General features: G+C 37.6%; 1 protein-coding gene across 5 annotated transcripts in view; it reads left to right on the top strand.

Moving 5' to 3' along the window:
• SNTG2 (syntrophin gamma 2) overlaps window positions 1–26,981 on the top strand; it is a 285,090-nt gene that overhangs the window by 65,784 nt on the left and 192,325 nt on the right. The window lies entirely within an intron of this gene.

Raw genomic sequence — 26,981 nt, 5'->3', positions numbered from 1 at the left:
TGAAATCTGAAAGATAGTGAAGTTTTTACAGAGTTAGTGAGGATTAGTGATTGGTAAAGGGGGACAGGGTAAGTAGAGTTGATCTCTTTCTGGGAAGACAGGAAGACCTTCATGCTGCTTGAGAAAAGCTGGTAGAGCAATCCACCTGTGTTTTCCAAACCATCTTATATCTTGGGTGGAATGACAGATGGTGAAGTTAAGGTGAGAGATAGTGAAGTAATAATGAAGGACCTGGTCTTTGGGAGAGGAAACGCTGGCCTGCTCTGGGACCTGCTGCTGAGGCCAGAGATCAGTATGGGATGATGGCTTGCTTCTGCTGCATGCTGTCCTGGAAAGAAGAGAGGTCCAGGAGAGCTGGTTGATTTATTTTCTTTTTCTAGGGATCATCTCCTCAAGGCTTAAGAATGGTCCATCCCAACAAGCAAGGAATCGAGCAAAGATCATCGTCTGACAGAGGAGCTCCTCACTGAACTCAAACTTAGAAAGGAAGTGTACAGAAGATGCCAACAGGGACAGGTGGCCTCAAGAGTATAAAAATACTTTCTGTAGGGACAGGATTAGGAAAGCCAAAGCTCATCAGGAGTTGAATGCAACGAGGGTTTTGAAGGGCAGCAGAGTGGGCTTCTACAGCTACCTCAGCTGCAAAAAAGAAGACTAGGGGAAACATGGACCTGTGGCTGAATATTGTGGTGAACTTGGTGATGTAGGATATGGGAGAGAGAAAGATACTTAAATGGCTTCTGCACAGTGGTCTTCCCTGGTAGGTTGGGCCTTCAGGAATCCAAGGTCCCTGAAACGAGAGGAAAAGTCTGGAGCAAAGATGACATTCCCTTGGTGGAAGAGGATCAGGTTAGGGAAAATTTAAACAAATCGGACATAGACAAGTGCACGGGACCAGATCGGATGTACCCAATTGTTACAGTTAGCAATTTGGCCAGCGTTGTTGTGTCGCTCCTGAACTTGGAAAGGTCAGAGTTAGTAGGGGAGGTTCTTGTAAAGGAGAGGAAAGCAAATGTCACTGCTATTTTCAGGAAGGGTAAGAAGGTGAATCTGGGGAACTACAGGACAGTCAAGGTCACTTCCTTTTCTGAGAAGGTGGTGAATTAAAATAAATAAATAAATAAATAATCCTGGAACCATTTCCAAACACATGATGGACAAGGAGGTGATCAGGACCAGTCAGCATTGATGTACAAAGGGAAAATCAGGCATGATGAACTTCATGACCTTCCACAACTGTCTGTCACTCAATTGTGAGGGGTTGGAAATGGATGTTGTTATTTTGGCTTTAGGAAGGCTATATATTTTCTCCCCATTGTCATACCTAAACTGATGAATATGGATTAAATAAGTGCACAGTGAGGTATGTTGAAAACTGAATTAACTAACTGCTGGGCTTAAGGAGTTGAAATGAGTAGAAAGTCCAGCTGGGGACTGATCACTGGTGTTCCCAGTGTTTGGTATTAGAGCCATTACTATTCAACACCTTAATGACCTAGACGATGCAACAGCTTGCATAGTCAGCAAGTCTCCAGATATAAAACAGGTAGTGGCTGATAACACCAGATGGCTGCACAGAGGCATTTACTGGCTGGAGAAATGTGAAGAGAGGAACCTCATGAAGCTTGAGAAAGAGTAAATGCTAAGTCCTGCATCTGCGGAGGAATATCCCCAGGCAATAATACAGGCTGGAGGCTAGCCAGCTGGAAAGCGACTGTGTAGAAAAAGGAAGAACTCTGTGGACACAGAGTTGAGTATGAGCCAACAATGCACCCTTGCAGCAAAAAAGGCTAATGGCATTGTTGGCTGCATTAGGAGCAGTGTTATCAGCAGGTCAAGGGAAATGGTCCTTCCCCTCTAGTCAGCACTGGTGAGGCCACACCTGGAGTTCTGTGTCCAGTTCTGGGCTCTCCAGTATGAGAGAGACATGGATGTACTGGAGGAAGTCCAGAAGAGGGCCACAGAGATGCTGAAGGGTATGGAGCAACTTTCACATGAGGAAAAGCTGAGAGCTGTAACTCATCAGCCTGGAGAAGAGCAGACTTGGGCAAGGGGAATATTCTCGTCAATATGTATAGAAACTTGATGAGGGGGAGTAAAGACAGAGCCAGGCTCTCTTTGGTGTTGCCTGCTGACAGGCAATGGGCACAAACTGGAATATGGAAAATTCTGTTTATATTAAAAAAAAAAAAAGGGTTTTACTGTGAGGTTGGTCAGACACTGGAACAGTTCAGGCAGAGGTGGTGGAATCTCCATCCTTGGAAATATTAAAAACAAAACAAAAACAACCCATGTGTGCACACAAACTGACTGGACACAGTCCTGTCCAGCCTGCTCTGGTTTTCCACGTTGTGAGCAGGGGTGGAATGAGACGATCTTTAGAGTTCTTTTCCAACCCTAACTCTACCATGATGGTTTTGGTGGAGTAGAATTATGTATTATATGTCCACCTAAGTAACCATGCTTTGTGAACTCTGTTTAGGTTTTCATTTTTTCTTAACAAGTCACAAAGCCTCTTTTGATCCTATCCTGCAATGTCTTGTTCTTTTGCCTGCTTTCTCAACAGTTTTCTACATCCCTTTAAATCATATGCCCTGTGTCTGCAATACATCTGTGCACTTTGCTACTTGGAAAAGTGGGCAAAAATCGCTGTAGGCCACTTGATGCTAACTCCCACAGTCTCCAAACGCTAGTTAAGATTTAAGAAATGCTGCTGAAGAACAGAGAGAACAGAAGCTACTCTAGCAGGATTTTATTAGTGTATTCTTTTGCCACTATATGAGAGGAAATCAGTGCTAATTTGTTTTGTAAGTGAAAAAGGCAATACATGGCTTGATACAGTTAATGTCTCAATATGTCACAATCCGCTTGGCCTGTATGTACTTTATTTTCTTGTCAGTTAAGGTTTCATTTTCAAAAATAACTTCTAAAATTACCTACAGGTGTTGACTCTAATGTCACTATAGTGTTGCATTGTTCTGTTTGGCAATAACTTACACAAAGAAAATACTTTTTTCCCCCGAAAAAAGAGCAAAAGTATAGATTTTATTGCAGGAACAAATGGTGTAAATTTCTGTCATCCTTTCAAGCTTAGTAGTTATGAAAATTTTGACCTTTTAAATTACAGTTGCTTCAACAGCTACTCTATTGTCTTAAGTTTTTTTTAGCATTCCAAGCTGGCATCAGGCAGTCAGTCCTATTATCTCCAGTTTGAAAACCACAGCAAAAATAAAAATTTTCACAGAACTTTTTCTTTTGTATCAATTTAGTAGTATGTCTCCTAGCAAAGGAGAAATGTAAAACTATTTTTGTAGAACAATGAGTGTCAGTCTTTGTAGTTATTAGTAGTAAATTCTAATTTCATATGCGCAAGTTTAATGGTGGACTGTGTGCTTTTAAAGTAGATTTGTTTTTAATAGGAAAGGAATCACTTTAGAATTTTTAATGATGTTGAATTGTTCTAAAAGCATTTTTAGGTTCTTGAACAAGAGAATAGTTCAGTTGGTAAAGAGAATTTTCTTTCATTCCTTTGACTTTACTCTAATTTTGTCAGTTTTTTAGTTTGACTATATAGCCGTTCAGAGTATACTTGCATAAGAAGCAAGATGCCTTTGTCATTTTAAACATCATACGTTTTTCTCAAGAAGAGAGCAAGAGGCACAGTGCACTTCAGAAGGTTCATGTCTGTAAGATTAGTCTTTGAAAAGTAAGTATTTAATATCAGATGTTTTAAAGTGCTGCAATATATGGAAAAGAGAAAATTGAGGCAATATTCAAAGCAAATCAGTGATACTTTATTAATTAAACTTCAAGCATTTCCTAATCATCAATATTTAAGTATCCAGGAGTGAGGCTTGGAGCCTGTCTCATTTTGTCAGCTCCAGCCTCAGTGAACATACATTTAAATCTTCTCTGTTTTTCTTTAAGCTTAAAATAAAAACTATTAAATATGACTTATTCAGAAGTTCTTAGTACATAGTACCTTCCTTGTACTGACAGTATCTCCTACCCTTGTGACATTATCAATTTTAATTTAACAAACTTTTATAACAAATAATAAATACAATATTAGATAAGTTTGGACAGAGAAGTACCCACTGGGGAGTTCTGCAAGTAGTATACCAGTAGCTTGATACTTTCTCCTTTCAGTGCAATGTTACTATTTGCTTTACTTGTCTTCTGCTTTCAATTTTCTTTTACTGACATCTAGGCAAATTAGTTCTATCAAATATTTCTCTTATAGAATGATAAGGTACCAAGTTAAGTTGCATAATGTAGCTTTTATGTTTGTTTTTTTTACCGTATTTTGTTTTTACACTGTTCTTTAACTATTGCCTTTACAAATTGTACTGAGTCCTTTCATGATCAGTGAGGCCAGAATACGATGCCATCCTTGCCCAGATCACTTTCTCCCTTCCTCCCAAATGTAAAAATGCAATGTAGGCACTTCACACACATGGTAGTCTTTCTAAGTCTTTATAAAGGAGATATTTGCTTGATTATTGGTAACATTTATGCCCTGTCTGTACCAGCAAGGAAGGGTATAACAGATTGCTCATGGGGTAACATAACTTGTGTTGGTCATAGTGTTTTTTGGGTAACTGAAACATCCACTAATAATGCAAGCTCACGTCTAAAATATTGTTAATCATCTAAAATATTGTTAATCATCAGTTATCTAGCCTTGGGAGTGTTAACAGTCAGATAGTTCTTGACATGGTTGTTAGTTTGCATTACATTATTCTGGCTGAGCAAGTAGAACCAGAAAAAAACTCACTACTTTTGCTTATTAACATTGCCATATATATATATATATATATATGCACATATTATTAGGTATGTGTGTGTCTGTGTAAATATATGTATAGGTACATATGCATAATAGTACAGATAGAAATGATGTGAATGGAATTGCCTCCTTTTTTTTCTACCTCTCCCCTTAAACTTACCAAGAAAACAAACAAGCAAAAGCCTTTCACTACCCTGGAGAGGAATATTCTCTAGAACTATGCCTTTAGAAAATAAAAGGGATGTGCATAAAGATCCACTGCAGGATTCAGAAAGCACCATACCATTATGCTAAGTAGGAACAGAAACCGATGTCCAACAGAGTTGCTCTTCTGTGGTGTCCACAGCCCTGTTCATCATCTTCAGGGCTCAGAGTCTCATTGGAGTAAGTAACAGGATGAAGCACAGAGTCCAATAAACTTTATAGGAAAAAGCTCTTCTCTACACATGTACAGGGATGGAGGCAATTAGAATAAAAGCAGTCATATTTTTCTCTAAGTATATTTTACACTTGGATCTTATTGGCTTTGTCTTGACTGCTAAAAATGTACTGTGAAAGCAAAAGTTGTTTTGAAAGACTTTACTTTTTTTTTTTTTACCTAATGCTTTTTATTATTTTTTTAAATGAACTTTCTGTAGCTACTTTACCAGGTTACAGTATAGAACTAAGCTGTGAGTTTTGTTTAACTTACCAATATCTTATTCTTCCTCATTCAGAACATTGTCAAGGATAAAAAGTCTGGAGAGAATGTGTAGGTTGGGCTTCATTAGAGTGCACACATGAAAAATAAATAAAACTGAAAGGTGACACAAGTTAAAATCAAGCTCTCCAAACCACTTACTCTAAACACAGGCCAATATTTTTCTTTCTTACAGTAACGTTTAGCAGATGCGTATAAATGTAAGTTGCTATTATCCATAGTCTGTGCCAGCAGGAGACCATTTTCAGTGTGGAAGCAGTATCATTTCATCAGCAAAGAATGTTTTCCAGTTTGCTGAAGGTTTTGAGTTACAGCACTTCACTGAAGTAGCCAGATGCCCCGTTGTTGTGGCTGAACCCAGCAGGCAGCTGAGCACCACACAGCTGTCTGCTCGCTCTGTCCCCCTTCTCCCCACCCAGTGGCACGGGGAAGAGTATCCAGGAGGGAGGAGGTAAAACTCATGGGCCGAGATAAAAATGGATTAATAGGACAGAAAAGAAGATGATGATAAAAAGATATACAAAGTAAGTGATGCACAGTGCAATTGCTCATCACCTGCTGACCAATGTCCAGCCAGACCCTGAGCAGTGTCTGTCCCTTCCCTCAGCCATCTCCCCCCACCTGTTATTGCTGAGCGTGAGGCCACATGGTGTGGGACATCCCTTTGGCCAGCCTGGGCCAGCTGTCCTGGCTGTGTCCCCTCCCAGCTCCTGGTGCACCCCCAACCCCTTGCTGGCAGGGCAGCACGAGGAGCAGTGTGTGAGCACTGCTCTGCAACAACTGAAACATCCATGTGTTATCACCACTGTTTTCACCCAAAATCCAAAACACATCACCATACCAGCTACTATGAAGAAAATTAACTGTCCCAGCTGAAACTGTGACACCCTTCAACCAAGATTGTTTTTTGGTCTGGCTATCTTGGAAAATGAGCAGAAAATCACCACTTCCTGGAGAAAGATCCTAACTGTCTTAAGTGTAATTAGAGGGAACACTGGGTCTGGAACAAAAAGTGCTTCATCTATTATGATATTGTTGTAATAAAGGCCATTTCTTTTATTGCTTCTGTAGCAATAGAGTAGACATTTACATTGATTCAGAAACGTGGGTAATGACTCCTTAACGTGAAATACTGGCTTCCTTTAACAGGAGTTTGATTTGCATTCACAAATACCTGGTACTCTGCAGAACTGCTAGTCATTAAAGATCCTTCCCTACAGATGAGGGAGTAATTTAGAAGTGTATCATATATTGATTTACCGTGCAGCTTCTGTCTAGGAACATAGTAGTTGATGTATAATGCGGTTGTTAGTGGTGTAATTATAGCAAGTGGATATCCTTATAGCAATGTTGAAAAACTATTTTGTGGATTTTTATGATAATATGATTGAAAGCCGGGTTTGATAACTTATGTAAGGAAATTTGTAAGATGGGGTAGGAATGTTAAGCAAGAAATTGGAAGCAGATGAAGAGCACTTAGACTGTGACTCAAGGTATTTTATATTAAAGGTACTGTAAATGAGAAAGCAAGGATCATAAACAGCTCAGAGATATAAATAAACTATGGTCATTTACTTCATTTTTATTCATTGTTTGAATTTAAGAAGTATTGAGCAGAATTTGAGTAAAATATCTGGGGTCTCTTAGGTGAAGAATAAAGTGATGAATTATCTTTGAGTATTTCTGTATAGGTCTAATTGTATAAGATGCTTTAAGAGTTTAAGACTGATTCTGGACTGAATTTGGGATTGTAAAACCAGACTTTTTAAGTATAGTTTGTATATTCATATGCATTTGCATAAAATATATCATTGTAATTATATTCATTAGTATTTATATTGGTATAAGGTACAGGTGTAGGTATAAATCACTTGTGTATATGTATAAGTTGCATAATTACTGGGCAGGAGTTTGAGTTTTGAAATCAGCGTATATACTCTGGTGTTTCTTTTGTTTAATAGATTTTTTTAGTAAGTATACTTAGGAAACATGTTTATTAGGGTAGAGTACATGTACTTTTAAAATGAATTATTTATATGGAGACATTACTGCTGAAAGTGTATATCTATTAAAGAAACATTGCATGTCCAACAGGAATAATGAGAGTTGCTTGCAGTCCTTCATTATGTTAAAGAACTATTTCCGTGAGTTTTCTAAGTGTATTGTGGAATTGTATAAATTTGTTTACTTAGCACTGCTTGGAGATAAATAATCAAAATGAGAGACACCACTGAGTAATTTTGTTTTTATAAATAGGGAAAGATTATTGTTATGTTATTGTCTGTACTATGTCTAAACTGAACCACCATAATGTTCATTCAGTCTTAAACTAAAGGAATAAATGTTTCAAAATAGAATACTTTAAATAGCTAATTTCTAATGCCACAAGAAAACGATCCATTAAAAATAGCTGTCAGTGTTTTGAGAAGTTTTCGTATTGATTCATTTGAAGATGATGCTACCTCTTGAACTGGAAACACTTCGCATCAAACATTAAATAGAAGTACCAGTTTTCTGTTCAGTGTCCTTTGGGACAATTGTGTGAGATTAAACAGGGAAAAATAGTGTCTCATTTTGTTGCAGATAAATTGGTGTTCTTAATCCTAATTTAGACATCTAAGTGCTCATTATCTAAAGCTAAACAAATCATCCTGCATCTTTCTGGAAGATGGATTATCATCTGTTTACAAAAACAAAACCAAACCAACCAAACAAAAAACAACAACAAATGAAGGTGATCTGCCGTCTCTTCCTGCAGTAGGAAGGTGAGTCTCATTTTGTATTTGTTGCATTAGCAGTTAGGGACATTAAGACGTGATACTTTCCTGACCTGCATAAGCTCACATAATTTTTATTTAGCTTTTATTTCTTAAAATAATTAGAATTAATTAAAAGATGTAAACAAAACAAAAGAAAGCCACTATTTGAAAACTAATCTAGACTCTGAAGATCTTACATCTCATTCAATAAAGTTAATCCCCGTTTCCAAAGACTACTACTGCAGTGAAGTTTTACAACTTTCTGGAGACCGGGAGCATTCATTGTGCCCAGTCCAGGGCATTCATCTGATAGAAATTTAATCCTAGAAAAATTTGGAAGTGTTCTTTCATCAGTGTGATGCTGAAGCAATAGTATTAGTACAAAGAGGCAGAAAATGGAGGGAAAGAAAAGAGTCACATCTCTTTCTCTAGGTGCATTTAAGCTGTTGTAAAGACACAGGTGTTTTGAGGTGCCATTCTAAATAATGCAGTCAAGAGACTAATTTTAAGGAAGTCCTTCATTTGTAGAATATTGGGAAACTGGAGGTGGCCAGGAAAATATGGCTAGTTCAAATTCAGAGGGAGATTTCAGCTTCTACAGGAAGTTAACAGGGCAGAAGAAAGGAAGGGCATCTTATGGCTGAACTCCTGCCTTCTTAGCTGACAACTGATTGGGGTGCCCTAGGCTGTGCTATGAGTGGTTCATAGGGTAAAAACCTAATTTATGAAACATGCTTAGTATGCTTCATGGTCAAGGCTCGCATGAATCCATTGCCACTTTGGTTCATTGGCACTCTGGCTCTTGTCTGCCTCACAGCATTTGAAAACTTTGAGGCTTTTGTGCTAGTGGAAAGTACAGGAAAACATGTATTGTATGAAGCCACATAATTCTTTATTCTTTCTGTATTCAAAAGTAAAATTATAAGCTGCATGCAATTTGATTATTTACAGTTCATGCTCTTACCTCTTTCGCCATAGTTGAGCAGTTGCCATGGTTCCTATTATGCTGTCTGCTTTGAGACAAACTTCGTAAAGAGGCATTAAATGGAGCTGGGCTTCTGCAGTGTACTGCTACATTTGTAGTGCTCTCAGCAGCATCTGGAATTTATCTGTATTTTCCATAGTCTCCCCTCAATAGGGTGGAATCGTCAGGTCAGGGCTCAGAAGAATTAAAAATAATACAGTGCAGGGCCTACTCTTCGTTTCAAAGGGTTGTGAATGGGGATAGACAGTAAACATAGTTTGGTTTTGCAAGGATGAGAAGTTTGTTGCAATTTGAAAAATACCAGCTTCAAGGTGAGAGGATTAAACCTTGCAAAAGGAGTAGATCTGTATGCCCTGTTACTGTGCTCATGTCCTGTGTAGATGGTGGAGGTATCTGCATCCAGTAACTTCTCATGGAGAAATGAATGGAAATGCATTATTCCTTGGAAGTTGTGGACCACTACACACGTCAGAACCAGGCTATGCCTTGGTTTAAGAAGTTGCTCTGCAAAGACAACAGACACATTTAATTCATGGTCAAAGACCAGAATTCAGCATAGTTCTTGTGTCTAGTGTAACAGTTAACTTTTTAGTGATTTACTTCTATATTAACTGCAATGATTTATTTTCTGTTCTGATACAGTTCTCTTATAAGGGGAAATTATTGGCTCAGGTTAACTTAATTAGCTCTCTGTTTCTGCCTAGAAAATATTGCTGATAGTTTGATTGTTAGATTTTTTTATCAAAATGACTTAGATACTGAAACTGAATGAATTTAACTACAAATTACAAATGGTTTATTTACTCCACTTTGTATGAAAGGGGTTAATGATGACTAGCTCACTTTGATTTGTTATATCTTTTAGCATTTTTGAACTCAACTTAGTTTTCTTCATATAGTATGCTTCAAAAATTTGCTTAAAGATGTTGCTGATTTTTATAAAGGGCTGCTTTTCAAAAAAAAACTGTGTACACCTTAATATATTTTGGAATGGAATTGTATGGTTTGTATTATTCAGAAAAAAAAAAGGTAATTAGACCATAATGGCTTGTTTTGCATCTGTAAGAATTCATGAAGAGCACTGTTACTATTTTTGGCTATCATATGCTTGATATTTGCCTGCCTGTTTCATTGTAAAGAGTGAAAGAAGATGGAGTCAGTGTTTGAAATGAGCAGTTATAAACAGGATTAAATATGACTGCTACAATCCACAAAGCACCAAGGGGCCTGAGAAAACAGTGGAATAGTAGTGGATATGGGAATACTGCTGGCCTTGCTCCAGTAAGGCTGGCAAACCTTGTTCTCTCTAGGTTTCTTCTAGGACCAAAGAGGACAATAAAACTTTTAATGTTGGTGCTACAAAAGTGGGGCGGAACAGAGTGTTGCCATGAGGGGAAACTAAGAAAGACGTGGAAGTGCTCAGTAGAACAGTGTTACTATAAAACTAGAGATTAGATGCCGGAGATGGATGTAGCTGGGATGAGTAACATTTTTTTTTTCTTGAATATATTAATCTTTATTGAGATCTGGTGAAGAACATCATATGGGTATTAAGAGCATCTGGGTCTGTTGTGTTTACACAGTTAACTTGTTCCTAGAGTTTGTCTGAATTATGGTTCTGCCCCTCTTCTCTCTCCCATCACTTGGGAGTCAGACAACCAGACTTGTTGCCTTAGGGATGTGCTTAATAAGAGACTAGTTTAAGCTTACTTTACTAATTAAAATATAATTGCTGTCTCAGTTTCACAAGTGCAGTAATTAAATAGCCACAGAGGTATCTGGCACAACACTGCTGAGACCATTAGAGGAGCAGTCTTTATACAAAAAGACTGAGTTTCTTTGAGATGACTGTATAACTGTCAGTGGGTGAAGTATGTCAATTACTTTGCAGAATACATATATGCCTTTGTGTTGATATTCTCCTTTGTTATTTGAGTTTATGGTGATGCCTTGTGATACCCATAATTTTTTTAGTGTTTTGTTTGTAATTTGTATTTTTTTTTTTTGTATTCATACTGAGTTGCTGCAGGAAAAAAGGATCCTAGGTTTCTGAACTGCTTGTTTGTAGTACTGGTTGGTACATTCAATAGAGTGTGTGTATATATAAAAACATACAATCTTAAGGCACAAAGACAGATTTTTAGAGATACGAAAATCAGAAGGTTGGTTGGGGCAGTAAAAATCACTTTGCTTAGAGAAGCTGAGTGAATTTCAGCAGATAATGAAAAGCAAATTCCTATTTTTAGAATAATGGTTTATTCCATATGATACCGAGTAGCTAAGAAACTGTTTTGCTAATTTTATTAAGCTATTTAATGCTGGACCAATCATTTTAAATACTTTCACAATCAGCTTTTGTATGCCACCTATTTTCTAGCCTTCTCGTGACTTGGAAATTATAAATATCCTACCAAGGGAAAGGTAACTTAAGAGTGAATAAGTGGCTGCAATGCTTAATAGTTTCAATTAAAACACTGAGAAATTTTTTTTTTAATAACTAGTTGATTCACACATTTAAACTATTAGTGAAATCTTAAAAGCATTAATCCATTTGTAGGCTCTTCTGAAAATGTTGACAATATCATTGCATTTCTACTAATTACCCATTTACTGATTTTCATGTCGGGGTAAGTTAATGTGTCACACAAGTTCAGATGCTGAATCTGTTACCTTTTTATAGGTGTCATTTGAAATAATGTAATTACAGTTGCAAAACAAATTCTCTTCGTCACATTGTTTAGTGAATCATTAACCTTTGAATTACAATTTTTATAATTATGTTGTAGTTTATATTACTGTCTGTGATATTTGGGAATATCAGCATTACCTTTAGCTGCTTTGGAAATCATGCAGACTGGAACAAATCTGCAAATGTTGGCTAGAAATCAGAAGTTAGATTTCTGAGGTCAGGAAACTTCCCCCTCCCTTTTTAGCCACACAGACTTTGTTCCCTGTGCGTGTATGATAAAAATCTGGAGTAATTTTGACTTCCAGTTAATGAATTAATATAAAAGTGTTCAAATGAAGTAGGCTGGGGATAAAATAGAAAACTTAGGAAATGTCACTGTTTGCTGCTTTTATGATTCCGTTTTTCTTCCCTTTTGTCTATTGCCTTTCATTACAGATGGGACACTTCTGAGGAATGTGTTGTTTCCATGGGAGTTAGGTAGCATGTCTTATGTTCTGCAAGTCCTGACCTAGCCTCTGCATCAACACTTAATGTTAATTAGAACAACCCTCAAGTTGTTCTGAGTAGGCTATTAAGGCCAAAATATTTCCTGCCAGGAAAGAAGATGAGAGGTTAAGAGAGAAGTGGAGAGGTAATCTGGAAATGCTTAAGTCCACTTCTGGCTTGTGAGAACTACCATCTCATTGCACCCAAGAATCTGCCCTTTCAGTGAGCTATGGGAGGTGTGACAAGAAAAAATGTACGAACCGTGCTCAGTATTGCCAAGTGCTTATAAAACAGCATAAATAATTCCTACTTTCTTTCTGTACTTCTAGCCAGACAGTCCTCTGAGCAGTGGCTGTCTCTCTTCTAATCCCACTGCAAGCACACACTTCAGAACACAGCTGAAAAGCTGAACTATGCAGAGCTGCCTGTTGTCGGAGTGAAAAACTCACATATAGAAGTGGCAATTCTTTAGCAGAAGTATAACAAAAATCAATTTGTGCATGAAGAATGATTCTGTATGCAAAGGATGGGGTGGAGAAAAGAGTTACTTAGCTCAGTTGTTCTCCCATAGTTAAATAAACAGTGAAAAAAAATGAATTTTTGCCAAGCCTAGAAGTTCTGCAGGTATTCAAGAACCCTTGCGTGAAATGGGTTAAGAGGGTAAACAAAAGGACTAAAGACAGGTTAAGTTGATATTCAGAAATTTCAAACTGGTCCCAAACAAGTTTCTGCAAACTGCATTGACGGAGATGTATTTTCCATCATACAGACTATTTTTGCTTCAGTAGTGTGAAAATATGCAGGGAGCTTATGCTTTCGTCACTGACTTTTTGTATGTATGAAGATAAGCATTGAATAAAATTAGAGTGAGTGGAGTAATTAAAACTTAATTGTAAAAATGCTAGAGACTAGCTGTGCAGGAGGTACCAGTGGGCTGAAAGGTTAAGTATTCTGCTAGTGAAAAGTAGTTGAAATATTCATCTTCAATGTGTTTTCATGAATGACCTTGGAAGGAGAGCTTTGGAATCTGCCAATTAATCAACAAAGCTACTGATGATTCAAAATAAAATACGTACCAGGGAAGATAACAATAACATAAACAGCCTCAATGACAAAGTCATAAAATGAAATGGGATGAAGCTTAATACTAAAAAGTGTGAGGTCATTCATGATTATTTTTTTTTTAAAAGTATATGTATGTTGCTGTTAACTATGAAACTCGGAAATTGCCAAAGGAGAGGTGGAGCAGGGTTAGTTTATGTTCGCAGTTGCAGGATGGTGGAGATGCACTGTTAGAATTTTTTCAGGGAAAAGACAAATACAATTCTTGACTGTATCAAATAAATTATGTCCAGTAGTGATGAGAGAACAAATGCTGTTCTGGAAATCACATACAGTGCTGGATCAGTCATCTGTTTTGGAAAGACTGCTTCAAAACAGAACAGGTATAAGATGAGCTCCTGCAGTTATTAAGGTAAAGAAAAAACATCTCACGAAAGATGTCTGAGTTTCATGTTGCTTTTTTGCTCAGCCAAAGGAGGTCTGAGGCAGAAGGTGGTAGTTCTCTATAATTAGCTGCTGGGCTTGGATAAAAAATGGCTTTTTAGAGTGGCTCTTCAGAAACCCAAAGCTGCTGGAGTGGCTGGGGTGAGCTGTTTGTATCGCTGTTAGAATGAACATGTCCTGTGGTGACACAGAGTAGTCTGAATTTCAACAAAGAGCTGGATCGCAGGTGGATACTTGCAGCTGGGCAGTGCTTTGTGCTTGCTTCCTACAGGATTTTAGGAAAATAATGTGAATGGAGTGAAAAACTTTTTTTTTTTTTCAAAATAGTGGGACTAATTGCAAAGGAGTATGTACTGAGTCAGGATTTTTGAAGGCCCTGAAAAATGACTTAGACCACTGTTTGATCTAGTAAATTAACCATGCTTCTGTGAAGTGCCGTAGTCTGAAAGCAAACATTTTTTAGCAGCTTCGTTTGTTATGCAGCTCTATATTTTCTTCACCTGCCACAGATCCAGCGAGGCCACGGAGACTTGAGGTAAATGCAAAGCATGCTTTGAGTCTCTTGAGGCAGTAGGAAGGCTGGGAGGGTGGGGTGACACAACAGGCTTAACAATGGTGATTGCAGTGGTTTGCACACATGGTTGCACACGTACCACGGCAGAGGATAGCAAAGCAGTGCTTTGCTTTTGCAGGGGTTTCTGCCTTTGGGGTTCTGCACGTGCATCCCTTCCCACCAACACGACTTGTGCGAAGCAGTGGTGCTGTTAAAGCTACCTGGGCAAACTAGGTAGAGCTGAAAATCAGGTTGTGGCTAGCTGGACAGTTGCTCTCACCGTTAGTATGTGGTTGCAGAAAAACTGCAGATAAACTAAAAGTAAGGATACCTGTGTCTGCTAATCTGTGGTGAGCTCATTGCAGTAAAGCTATGCTATACTAGTTTACGTTCCAAGAAAAATGCCAGAGCTGTGTATGCCAGTCACCAAATTTCTAGTAGGTCAGTTTCAGGATACGTAGGTAAAATAACTCTTCAAAACACAAATACTCAACAGGCTTTGCAGGTCACTTGAACATTAAACAGGTTTCTTTTCATTGTTTTTTAGCAGATTTTTTCAGAAATAACGGGAGGGTGCTTTCTCAAAACTTCTGGAGGTTGATAAGATAGTTCAAGTTGAAGGGATCTGAGGAAGGGTCTAGTTCAGCCTCCTGCCAGAAACAGTGGCAGGTCTGAGATTAGACCAGGTTGCTCAGGGCTTTTTTCAGTCAGGTCTTAAAAACCTCCTATGATGGAGATTGCACATCTTTGCATGATGTAGATTGCAACTTGCTCCACTGCTGGACCACTCTCAGGGGGAACACGCTGCTTTGTCCTGTCTTTTCCCAGTTTACACCCATTTCTTCTTGTCCTTCTGCCATGCTCTACTGAAGAGTCTGGCTCAGTAATCTCCCTGCAGGCACTGGGGGCTGCTCTGAGGTCCCAGGGAAGCTGCAGCTGCTCTAGGCTGCTCAAGCCCAACTCACTCACCTCTCCTCACAGGGTCCTTCATCTCCTGCAGTGAAGTGAAGAAAAAAGGCAGTTTCCACAAAGAGTAAGTGTCTATTCATGAAACAGCATTTTAAAATCAAAAGTAGCTACAAGAAGTGTTTGAAGGAAAAAAAAAAAAAAATGTCCTTTAATAAAAACAAAACCCCCAAACCCCAACTCCTTGCAGGTCTTGAGAATGCAGCTGAAATCACTGCTTAGTGCCACAATCTGCCATGTACATTAGTCAGACATTATAGCAAAAAAAAAAACCTGTCAAAACAACTTTCCTTTTTTCTCAATGGAAAATTTGACAGGCTTTTTTAAGTAAATGGCACAATTTTGCACAAAGTGCTAGCTATAGATATATAATAAAGAGTTGCTTTTTCTTCAGAAAATAGTAAAAGCTACTGAGTTCTCTGGGAGACCCAATGCAAACTTCTAAAATTGAAGAAAAAAAAAAATCACGTGCTACTTAATTACCCCTTCACTGTCTTTCCTTAAGTAAGAAACATCACTTTTTCGGCATTTTCCATACTGGCATTATCTGACTATATATGCTACACTGGAAAAGGTCACAACTATTTCAAAAAAAGGACTAGAGGACTAGTTTCTAAAAATTTCTACTACTTGTGTTTTTGTTTTTTCTTTTTGTGTGTGTGTTTTTGTTTGGTTGGTTTTATTTTTTTTTAGTGATTTCACTTTAGGTAGTGCCATACTATATAATGTCCTATTCACTTCATAATTTTTGTTTTATAGTTGGTTTTCTCCTCTTGGTCTGAATAAAATGGCTAAAAAGTGACACAACTGTAAAAAAAAACAGGTGTGTAGAAGTCACAAAGCAGCTGCACTATGTACAGTGTGTTTCCTTTTGTTTAATATCTGGTGCAGAAATTAGTAGTGCATCGGAAGGTAAATCATATTCAGCTTAAAAATAAATAAGAGGGAGAAAAGTTGTGACATAGACTTTTCCAAGGTTATTTTTTAGATACAATCTTCTACTTGGGTTCCCTTAAAATCCCTTCAAACAGTTCCTTGCACCAATTCTGTTCCATGTTGCCTTGTGAAAATGAAAAATCAGGATTTTATTGTCTGCACTTTGCAGATAAGGCTAATGACTAATACTTCCAATGGAAGTGCCCTTTGTGAAATAGCAAAAGGAGGGGTGGAAGCAAACGAGAAACAGAGCAAGGCAATAGATAAGAAGAGTGATGTGCTGAAGCAAAATAGGTTGAAAATCTGGCAGATGTAATTCGGAAGAAGGAATCCTATAAGAGCATGAAAACAGAAGTAGGAGAAATACAGAATATTATGAGCAAGAGACAAGACAACCAAAAGGATCCCATGAAAAGGCATGGATGAAATTCACCTTTAGCAGCTTGTTCATCTTGCTCTGCCCAACTAGGGCAATAAAAGCAAGCAAACAGAAGTGTGAAATGACAACAAAACATGACCACCCTAAGTTGAATCAGGGCAACTTTGAAGGAAAACAGAACACAAAAAGACAAGTGCTTTCTTGATTCAGTGCTTTTGGCATAGCAGCTATTCACAATTTTCAGAAGACAGCTTTCTAAAAAGTGCATTCCACCAGAGCTTCTCTTTGACTTCCCTGCTGTATCTGTATTTAGAAGTAAACGTGTTCTGAAGCTCAAAAGGTGAAAAGGTCTGCTGCACATAAGCGTGTAGAAAGATCACACTGTGGTCTAAAGGTTTCCATTAATTCACTTTGACTTCTTAAGGAAAGATATTCGGTTGTGGGTATGCGTGCATACGTGCACCTAGACAACTTGCCATGCGCAGGATCCTTAGGGCCCACTGCACACTCAACAAAACTTTTCTGCATTATTTCCTTCAAGGATTGTTTAAAAATGTTAGTGGACTAGTGAATGTAAAGTATCTTAAGATTGTTCTTTAGAGTGGAATTTTGTTCTTGTATTAGGCTGTTTTTCTTAATGAGGCTCTGCTATAGTCAGTCTCCAGAAGTAAGATTATAGCTACTACTCCTTCTCTTCCATCAGTCAGACTGTTGTTGCTTCTTACTGATGCTAATCAGGGTGATGGGGCCTCACATTATTAGGAAAACTTGCTGACACATTCATTGAATAATACATTTCCTGTCTGGAATGCTGTTGGAGGCTGTACAAACATGTGTGGTGGGACTTTAAGAGTGCTTACACCTGCATGCACACCCGTGTCAAAGAAACCCACTTAATTATGGTTTGCAGAGATGGCAGACGTAAACGGGGAGGTGCCTTATTCATAAATTATTTTTAAATGATTTATAGTGTATGTATTATGGCGTTGTTACTTTTACCATTGATAATTATGGTTGGAATGGTAAAAGGCTCAGATGATATTTGATGAAACCAGAATCACTGATTATTTCTGCTATGTAACTCTGAACTCAAATTCTGTTTTCAATATTATTTCTTCCTGAAGTATTAAGTGTTGTTATACAACCAGCTGCTTACAGTTGAGTATGCTTTATTCTCTCGAAGGTGCAAACAGTTATGTGAATTTAAAATAGATGATTTATTCCACAGTAACAGTGATGAATGTATGGCTTATCACTTCTCATAATGTATCTCTGTTTCCTTGAGGATAATAGTATACCAGGAGGCAAACTGCCACAGAGGAGTTGCTAAACTGTAGACTCCTACCTAGACTTTTTCATGTTTTCACATGCTGAGAATAGAAGCCCTCAGATTATGACTGGGAGTGGACGATTTTATTTTTATTTTACTTTTTTCCTATTTAAATGTAAAGCAGTAGAGATGGAGGGGATACCTAATGGGTTAGTGGCAGAGTGAGGCTTTATAATGAGTTGCAATTTTTAATCCTTCAGTCCTGCAGAACACGACTTTTGAAGGCTGTCGATGAACTTTGTCTCAGGCTCTCTGGCCATTCTCACCTTACTATTGCTTTGGTAGGAGTGCAGTGTATTTGTATTATGCTTTCTGATTCAGTAGGTTTTAATTTGGCTATAGGGAGAAAAATGTTGTCTTTTGTTAGGGTAAAGTGCAATCACATTAGAGTCTTTCCTGTATATGCAGCATTATATTACTGTATTTGTTTATTATTAGTGGTGCTGCTAGGTTCTTAAGTTTTGGTGGTATATTTTGGAAATGCAAACTTTTTGATACAATCTTAGATAATTGGCATTTCTCACCTTATTGTGAAGCATAAGGCATTAATTACACTTAGAAAAAACATGTAGGACTATAGAAATTATTAGAATATATAATTAGTGAAAAAATTTCAGTGTAAAGTCTGCTGGTATCTGTTTTTCAGTCTTTGCATACTGTTGTGATATAGCACATAGCTTAATATTGCAGATTGAAGGGCTTTTTTTGTTATAGGCTTATATCAAATATTTCATGTGGACTTTTAGATACTCTGATACATTGTATAAGTGATTTGGTCAGATATAGTACACTTTACAGAGAGGTACACTGTCCTCTTTGCAGTATGTATCTTAACTTTTTATTACAATTCCTACTTATACTATTAATGAAATATTTCTATGAAAATGTTTTTCTTAAATATTTGAATCTCTTTGATAATTTAATAATGGAGGTACTTCAGACCAAGATATTAAGAATAACATAGGTGCGCTTTTCTGTATCTGTACTCGTATGACCAAATAACTTACTTTTAACTAGAAATTCATTTTAAACAATCAGGTAGGTATTTGTGCACTCTGCTATCATGGTAGTGCAGTTTTATCAGACATCTAATCCTGTAAAAGGGGAATGTGCTGAACTTCTTGTACACTGGTACAGTGGATGGTTAAGAAATGTAAAGCCTTGTGCTCTGGCACTGTTGTGGTCTTTTGTGTCTGGTCAGATAGGGGATCATGAAAGTGTATTGCCTTAAGTGTCTTCAGGTGACAACTGGATTAGGCAAATAAATACCATAAGGCTGATTCACATTGATTCTTGGGAAATTTTAATAGCTAACAAGTTCCTCTGTCGTGTTCCTGCCTCCTCCACACACACACAGCTGTGTGGGTTTACAGTATAAAAAGGAAGTAAAGCAAGCACAAAATGATGAGATGACAATGTCATGTGCCCAAACAATGTGACAGCTAGTCCGTAGTTACCCTTTCATTAAATAACTTGATTATAACTTTTTAATACAACTTTTAAACAAAGTGCAAATGGGTGGAATACAGGCAGCCAGGCACAGGGATTTCACAGAGCTGCTGCTATGCACAGTAAAAAATGGGAATCCAAGTGTTTAATTTTGGAAGGAAGAAGATTAATGAAGAGAAGAATGCTGATAATTATAGTGCTGATACAGTTCTCTTTTTCCTGCTCATTCAGTGTGATGTTTTACAAATTGATCAAGTGACAGAAATATGAAATCCAGTTACGTTCCACTGTATTACAGATCAAGTTCTTTCTTGACCATCTTTTTATTAATAACCCAGTATGAGAGCAATTGGAAACTGTTACATTACTAATATTTTTTGCATGCATAAAGGTAGAGCAGAGCTAAGAACAGCCTCAGTGTGCACTGGTTTGCTATCCTCCTTTTTCTTTAAACGATTCACTGTAAGTATGTCAATGTCAATACTCATTGTCAGAAGCCAATATGCATCTATAACACAAATGCTTCCAGGTTAAATGCCTTCAATGCAAAAAGCCTCTTACTGTTTCTTTTGATAACAGATGGATTGTACTTACAAGCTACTTGGCTAACCCAGCTGTTGCAGTGTAACACTGCTGGGCAGCTCAGCAGGACCATGCAGCTCTCTCACTCCCTGTCCTCCTCCATAGGGGGACAGCCTGCTCCACCAGGGGCCTCTCCACAGCCCGCAGGGGAACTGCTGCTGCGTGCCTGGAGCACCTCCTGCCCTCCTTCTGCACCGACCTTGGGGGTTGCAGGGCTGCTTCTTTCACGTTCCCACTCCTCTCTCCCAGCTGCTGTTGCACACCAGTTATTTTTCCCTTCCTTCACTCTGCTCTCCCAGAGGCACAACCAATGCCTCTCCCTGCCTCGGCTCTGGCCAGCAGCAGGTCCCTTTGGAGCCGGCTGGAGCTGGCTCTGATCTGACATGGGGCAGCCCATGTTTGGGCTGACATTGGGGCAGCCCATAGCCAGATTGACTATGTGTTGGTGAAAAAAATGACTCTAAAACTGCAGAGGTTGAAGCCCGATGAAGGTAATGGATGTGATCTGGGAACGCCTGCAGATAAACCCTGGTCTGTGTGTCTTTTGTGACTGTGCAGACTTCAGAAGTACAGGGAACGGTGACAATACTGCCTTGGCTTTCGTGCCATTACTCCTTCTGCACTTACAGCATCCCTAGGCCTGCGAGAAATGCCTTGTTTTTTGATGTTCATGACTGAAATAGCAGCCAGCAGCCAGGTTGAGCATGACTGAGTAATAACAGATAAGCAAGAACTGCGCAGAGGTCTTCAGGGGATTTGGAGAATGAGAAGAGGGCTTGATTTTTGTACTTTCATGGCAAATTGATCTTTTCGGTTTCAGATATGGACTCTTGCCATCTGCACAAGGGCATCCTGGAGATCTTGAGCGGAGAATGTCAGTGTTGTGTATGCAGTGTCAAAAATTACTAGTCAAAGGAATTTTCTTTTTCCTGCCATCATAGAATAATACTATTTGTGTAATTGAAATAATAGAAAAGAGCAACCTCATCCATAATATATATATATTGCATTTTATTATCCTGCTCAGTTTTTTCTCCTGCTCTGGGTGTTTTAGTCCACGTTCACGATAATGCACCTTTCAGGATTAACATAACATCTATGAAATGTACAGAACTGGCTAGTCAATTTGGTTTTGGTGGGATTTTGGCATATTTTAGCTGTGCTTTAAAAGCATAATAACCAGAAATATGTGTTTTCCAGCTTCTTTTCAGACCATATTGGACTAGATGATCTTAGAGGTCTTTTCCTACCAGAATGGTTCTATGATTGTATATAGAAATATACGGATACAAATCATGATGACGCTGCTTTGTCAAAGAACTTTACTTTTTTTTTCTTCTTAACGCCAAATTTTCAATAAAAGTTTATTTGTCTATAAAGGACAAATAATTTTCCAAGAGATTTCAGCAATGGTAAAACAGTGTGACAGCCATATTTTTTTTCCCATCTATCTTGCAAATAATAATGATAGACAGGAATTTTAAAAAGTATGTCTGTCCCCTTCAGTTGCCACTTTTCTTCACTTCCTGTCTGTATTTTGGCTGCAGTACTGCACTTTAGCTGTCACTTAAAACTTAAAAATTCCATCTTTACTTCGGATTTAGTTTCTAAAAATGCAGCTTATATTTTCAGTACCTTGTACAGGTAATATACATTTCAAATGCCTTTTACTGAAAATGACACTTGTCCATCTTGTCAAAGTTTGACTTGTATTATAATTGATTGGTGCTGGTAGGGAATATTCTCCAAACTGGACATGTACTCAATTTGAAAGTTCACCCGTAAAGTTTAGTCATGATTCCTCAGCTGGACAGATAAGAACAAATGAAATTTAATAGACTTTTCAAACATCAAGTTGTCTTTTGTTTTTGTAGAATAAAGATAAATTAAAATGAAAGGAAAAGGTAATTCCAAAATAAAGCAAAATTCGTGATGAATATGTTTTATTTGTTTGCATTTTTTTTATTCATGGATATCCCTTTCCAGAGCATTTTTTGTTTGTTTGTTTTAGTTTTTGTTTTTAACTCTGTCATCCATGTCATGTAATACTTGTCAGTATGGTTTCCCTAGTCTCTATCATTGCATCTCTGCAGATGTGATATAAAGAATGCTGATATAAAGCCTTCATTAAGAAAACCAATTACGTTGCCTGTGTTACAGGAGAACAGTACAAATTTCCTAAAGGCGGCTGTTGTATCAGCTCACTTCAGGTGGTTTCTCCTTTTCCTTTTAAATGTTTGGGATTGTTTAGATCTTAAAGACGACATTTACTTTCCTTTTGTTCATTAAATGGGACACGCAAGACATAAGGGTATCTATTTTCGATTTCTAATCCACTTACAGTAACAAGGTGTTTATGAATATTTAAAGCCAATGTCTGCACTCACCACAGTGAAAACCCAGTGGAAGAGCATACAAACTTTATGAACTCAAATCAAACTGGACTCTGAAAAGGGAAGTAACAGTCCTGCTTTATCAGCATTATTAAAGACAGAATTGAGCTCATGAAATCACACTGAATTAATCCTTGACAGATAACTGCACAGTTACGAACAGTGCTAGCAAGTAAGTGGAAGGGGACAATTAATGGACAATTTAAGTTTTCTAGCCTTGCTTCTGAACAGTTTATTTTGGAAAGATACGTTTTGAGATAATAATAATTTAAAAAAAAAATCCCTAAAACTTCTTTTTAAAAAAAATCTTGATAGCAAATAAATTAAGGTTTGAGAACTTGGATATAGCACCAAAATTTATGTTTGGACAATCCATATAGTAGGATGTAATTTCAAAGCACGTAGAAGTAAAGCAAAGAAACTTCACTGTATGCAGGTTGTTTTTTTTTCTATGGCATAGGTTATTTTTTAACGTTGTTAGTGCTGTATTTAAGCAGAAACTGCTTGCAATGGTGGTTTAGGACTTCATATTAAATTTCATTTTTCTTAATATTTTTAATCTTGTGCATAAGATTATAATCTTGTTCTGTCCAATATAAAAATGCATATGTTTATCATCAGATGTAATCAAAGTTTTAATGTATTTTTGCTGCTGTTTATTGCACCTGCTTGTGCATGGTGCTTTCAGGTGCATAGTGATAGCTATATACGTTTTTATATATATATATATATATATTAATTCAGGCTGAAATCACTATCATTGCTTTTCCAATAAAGAAACACTACTAAATTTCATAAATCTGTTGAAGAACAATCTGTTTTTGATTGCACCTTTCATTCCTTGAGTTAGTTTGAATAGATAGCTGAAGAGAAAAATTTACAGAGTTTCAGAAGGTGGAAGATGCAAACAGGAAAAAATAAATTATCAGATTTTGAAATTCTTCTGGTCATGAAAATAGACATGTGCCATTAAGATGAGCGTCAGGAGTGAGGAGACACAGAATTTTTGCATAAATACAGATGCAAGTAAGGGACCTGCATTTTAGAAGTTGTCCTGTCTATTTATCTTAGCCTTTTGGTGGGAGTGTATGTCTTTGACCAGATAACCTTTAATCTTGCTTTCTTCGTTATGTTAACCTGTTAACCTTTTATGAATCTGCCCTCATTCATTTCTCGTGTTGTAGTAAAGTGCTCTAAAGGCTGTTCTTTGGGCTTCATTTTGACCTTAGTGTTAGCTCTTTCATAAGTGTAGTTTGCTAGTGAGTGTCTGAGCGAAGAAATAAGGTCTGTTCATTTTTTTGGTTGTCCTTATCCTTTCAGTATGAGTATGTTTGAGTACAGGTATGAGAAGCTGTCTTTCTCCCTTTCCTTGGAGGGGTATTGCAGAGAAAAAGCTCACTCTCATTCTTTAAATCAAACCAAGAATGAACCCGCTTGTTTATTTAGAAATGGTAGATAATTAACTGATGATACTGCCTGTTCAGGATGAGTATCAGCAATACAGCAGATAAAATACAATACTGGATACTTCACAAAATGTTAGGAGACCCACACATTTCTGAACAGTCCCTATTTATGCACCACACACTTACATCTCATGCTTTGGGTGCTCAAGCTCCGTGTGCCCCGCTGCACTCCTCAGCCCACCGGGGCTCACACCAGTGCCAGAGCCCCTGCAGGGTCCCACGGACACACCGACGTGTGGGTCCCCACGCGTGGCATCACCAGCTGGACACGGGTGGCTCACGGTGGCCTGCAGTAACCTGATGATTTCAGTCTTAGGACTATACTTCAGCAGTGTTCTGGTTAAATCCTGAATACGCACTGCAGTGGTTTGCTGAATCGAGCCCTGACCAAAGCTTCTGTCATTGACTTTGCTCACTTTTTTTTCCTGCAAAACTTGGGCATGCATAATGGTTTTATTTTGCCTTTCACTATAAACACACATGAATTGTATTTCTTCAGGACAGTGATAACTCTGCATTTTAGCCATTATGTATCTGCAGATTCTCATTAGATCTGAATTAATTAGGGTGATTAGCATTTAACAAATTTGCCTATCTGTGATGAATATGGAAAGATTTCTACTTTATTGCAAAACCTAGTCTTACTGAGGTTAGTGTTATATAATATTTATAACGTTCTCTTTGTTTTTAAATTAATATCTTAAAATGATTCAAAATACATTTGTCAGCACGCACTCGCTCTGACCTCCAGTCTGACCCACCCCAGTAAGCCACTGTTAGGTTATAATTAAGCTATTGAAATAAATCCATCAGAGTGCTGGGCAAAATTCAGCTATCCGGGCAGCCAGTGTGCAGAGTCTTCATATTTTTTTTGCACATCAGATCTGGGCTTTGGTCCAATACCTCACGAAGACCTGTAAAGTTTTGTCACAAGAGTGAGGCTTTGGTATGAGGGTATCAATTACACTGATGTGTTTTACATGGTGTGGAAGTGGTTATATAGGGGCAGAGACAGAATGGAGGAGCTTCTGAGGGATTTACCATATAGGTGATCTGAGGTGGCTTTCTTTTCCCCATTCTAAAACTATTTTTGAATTCATGTGCAGCATCTATCCTGTCTTCACTTCTTTGCCAGAAAAAAAGTTGCAGTGTGTGAACAAGTAAGTTTTTCGCATGGTGCTCCTAGCTATCTTGTTGGCTACCGAAATGCAGTGTAAAAGTAATTATGGAGGTGTTGACAGACAGTGGGATTAAATGTGGAAATTGCATGTTGGAGTGTAATTCAAACTCCCTGCATTTCACTCAAAGTCCAAACCAAAGTGAAAGGTATACTGAAATGTTAGAAACTGTCCTTTAATTGTTTTTTCTGTGTTTCTGTCCAGGTTACCCATTGTCTCTTTCACATAAAAGGAATAGCATCTTCTATAATCTCCCCTGATTCTTTTAACAATTGTTCTATACATACATAAAATCTTTTTTATTGATAGCTTGTGTTTTGAAGGCAAAGAGGGAATATTGAAAGGTCCCTTCTACGTAGGTAGGCATCATTCACTGATGCAAGGGAGTTTTGCTCACATTTACATAGTGATGATAATAATTTATTTTTAAGCATTGTGTTGTTGGAACATTGAGAAGAGGAATAATGTCCAATTTGTATGGTGTACAGGAACAGCTCACAACTTGTTTCTTTCTATTCTTTTTTTTCCCAGTAAGTAATTTGTCCATCCTCCTATATTTTAACGTAGGATACTGATGTACTAAAAACTAAGCAATATGTGTAGTGTATTTTAATAATAAAATTGTTTCTTAATAACTATTACAATAACTTTAAATATGTGAAGTAAATAATCTGTTGGAAACCTGAAACATCTTAGGAAAAATCAGCTTGCTGAATTTTTTACTGTGCATAGTCTTTCAACTATAGCAAATTTGGGGTGGAGAAAATGTTCATTGTGTATATAATTATAAACTTAGGAATTAAAAAGATGAACATTTAATAATACTTAAATTTTATTATACAAACAAGGTAGTTTTTCTTACAGAGTTACAGTTCATAATCAGTTCCTTGCTGCTATGGATTTCTGCCATAGATACTACTACAATGTAACTAGCACAGTGGATCTAGACAGAACGAATAGAGTAAGTGTTTAATGAAAGCAGTTGAGATCTGTCAGCCAAAAATCATGAAAATGAAGCTGTAATGCTTGCAGACATTAGTATTGCAATGTTTCTCATCTGCTGTTGGCCATCGTATTGGATAGGAATGAGGTGTTACGCATAATAGTACATCCGAGAAGTCATTAAGCTGAGCAGCCAGTCTACCTGTTTCATCAAATACTGTTCCTCATGTCTCATTTTGGGAAACACTGTTATCCTAGAGCAGAAAATATGAAGGTAACGCAGATGTAGAGGGCCGAATCCTACTGCTGATCTTCCAGAACCTTTTTAAAACCTGAGAACAGACTGTAGAATGCACAGAGTGTTTTTCATCATTCTAAATATATTTTTTCCAATCTCAGGTTTAGGATGTGTTGTCGCACTAATGAAATTCACATTCAAATTCATGTAGTTTAAGAGGACACAATTCATATCTGTGTGGATGTGGTTCAGTTAATACTAGAATGGTGTTTAATGCACGTCAGAGTATGAACCATGCATCTACCCAATGCTTTCTTCCTGTCCACTTTGTATTGAGCAACAGTTGTACCAATGTGAAAGTGAGCTGTGAGAATTAACAAAACATCTGCCACACCTACTGTTACAGACCTGTGATTGGTATGCTTAACTACTTTCTACCTTTTGTCAGAGAGGAAAAAAAGTTGTTGGATTTTTAGTTCCATACAGATTGTTTCTGTCTGTCTCCTTGTCTGTCAAGAAACGAATCTCTTCTGGTTACAGGCTGCGTTACTGTTTCAACAGGGATTTAATTCTCTTTTCTCTGTCTCTTTGCTTATCTTTTTTCTTACCAAACTACTTACTACCTGGATGTATGAGAACAAGGCTATAGGAAGAT

The sequence above is a fragment of the Anser anser genome (genome assembly GCF_964211835.1).
Source record: "Anser anser genome assembly, chromosome: 3".
In the NCBI taxonomy this organism is placed as follows: Eukaryota; Metazoa; Chordata; class Aves; order Anseriformes; family Anatidae; genus Anser; species Anser anser.
This window is presented reverse-complemented; position numbering and strand designations above follow the sequence as displayed.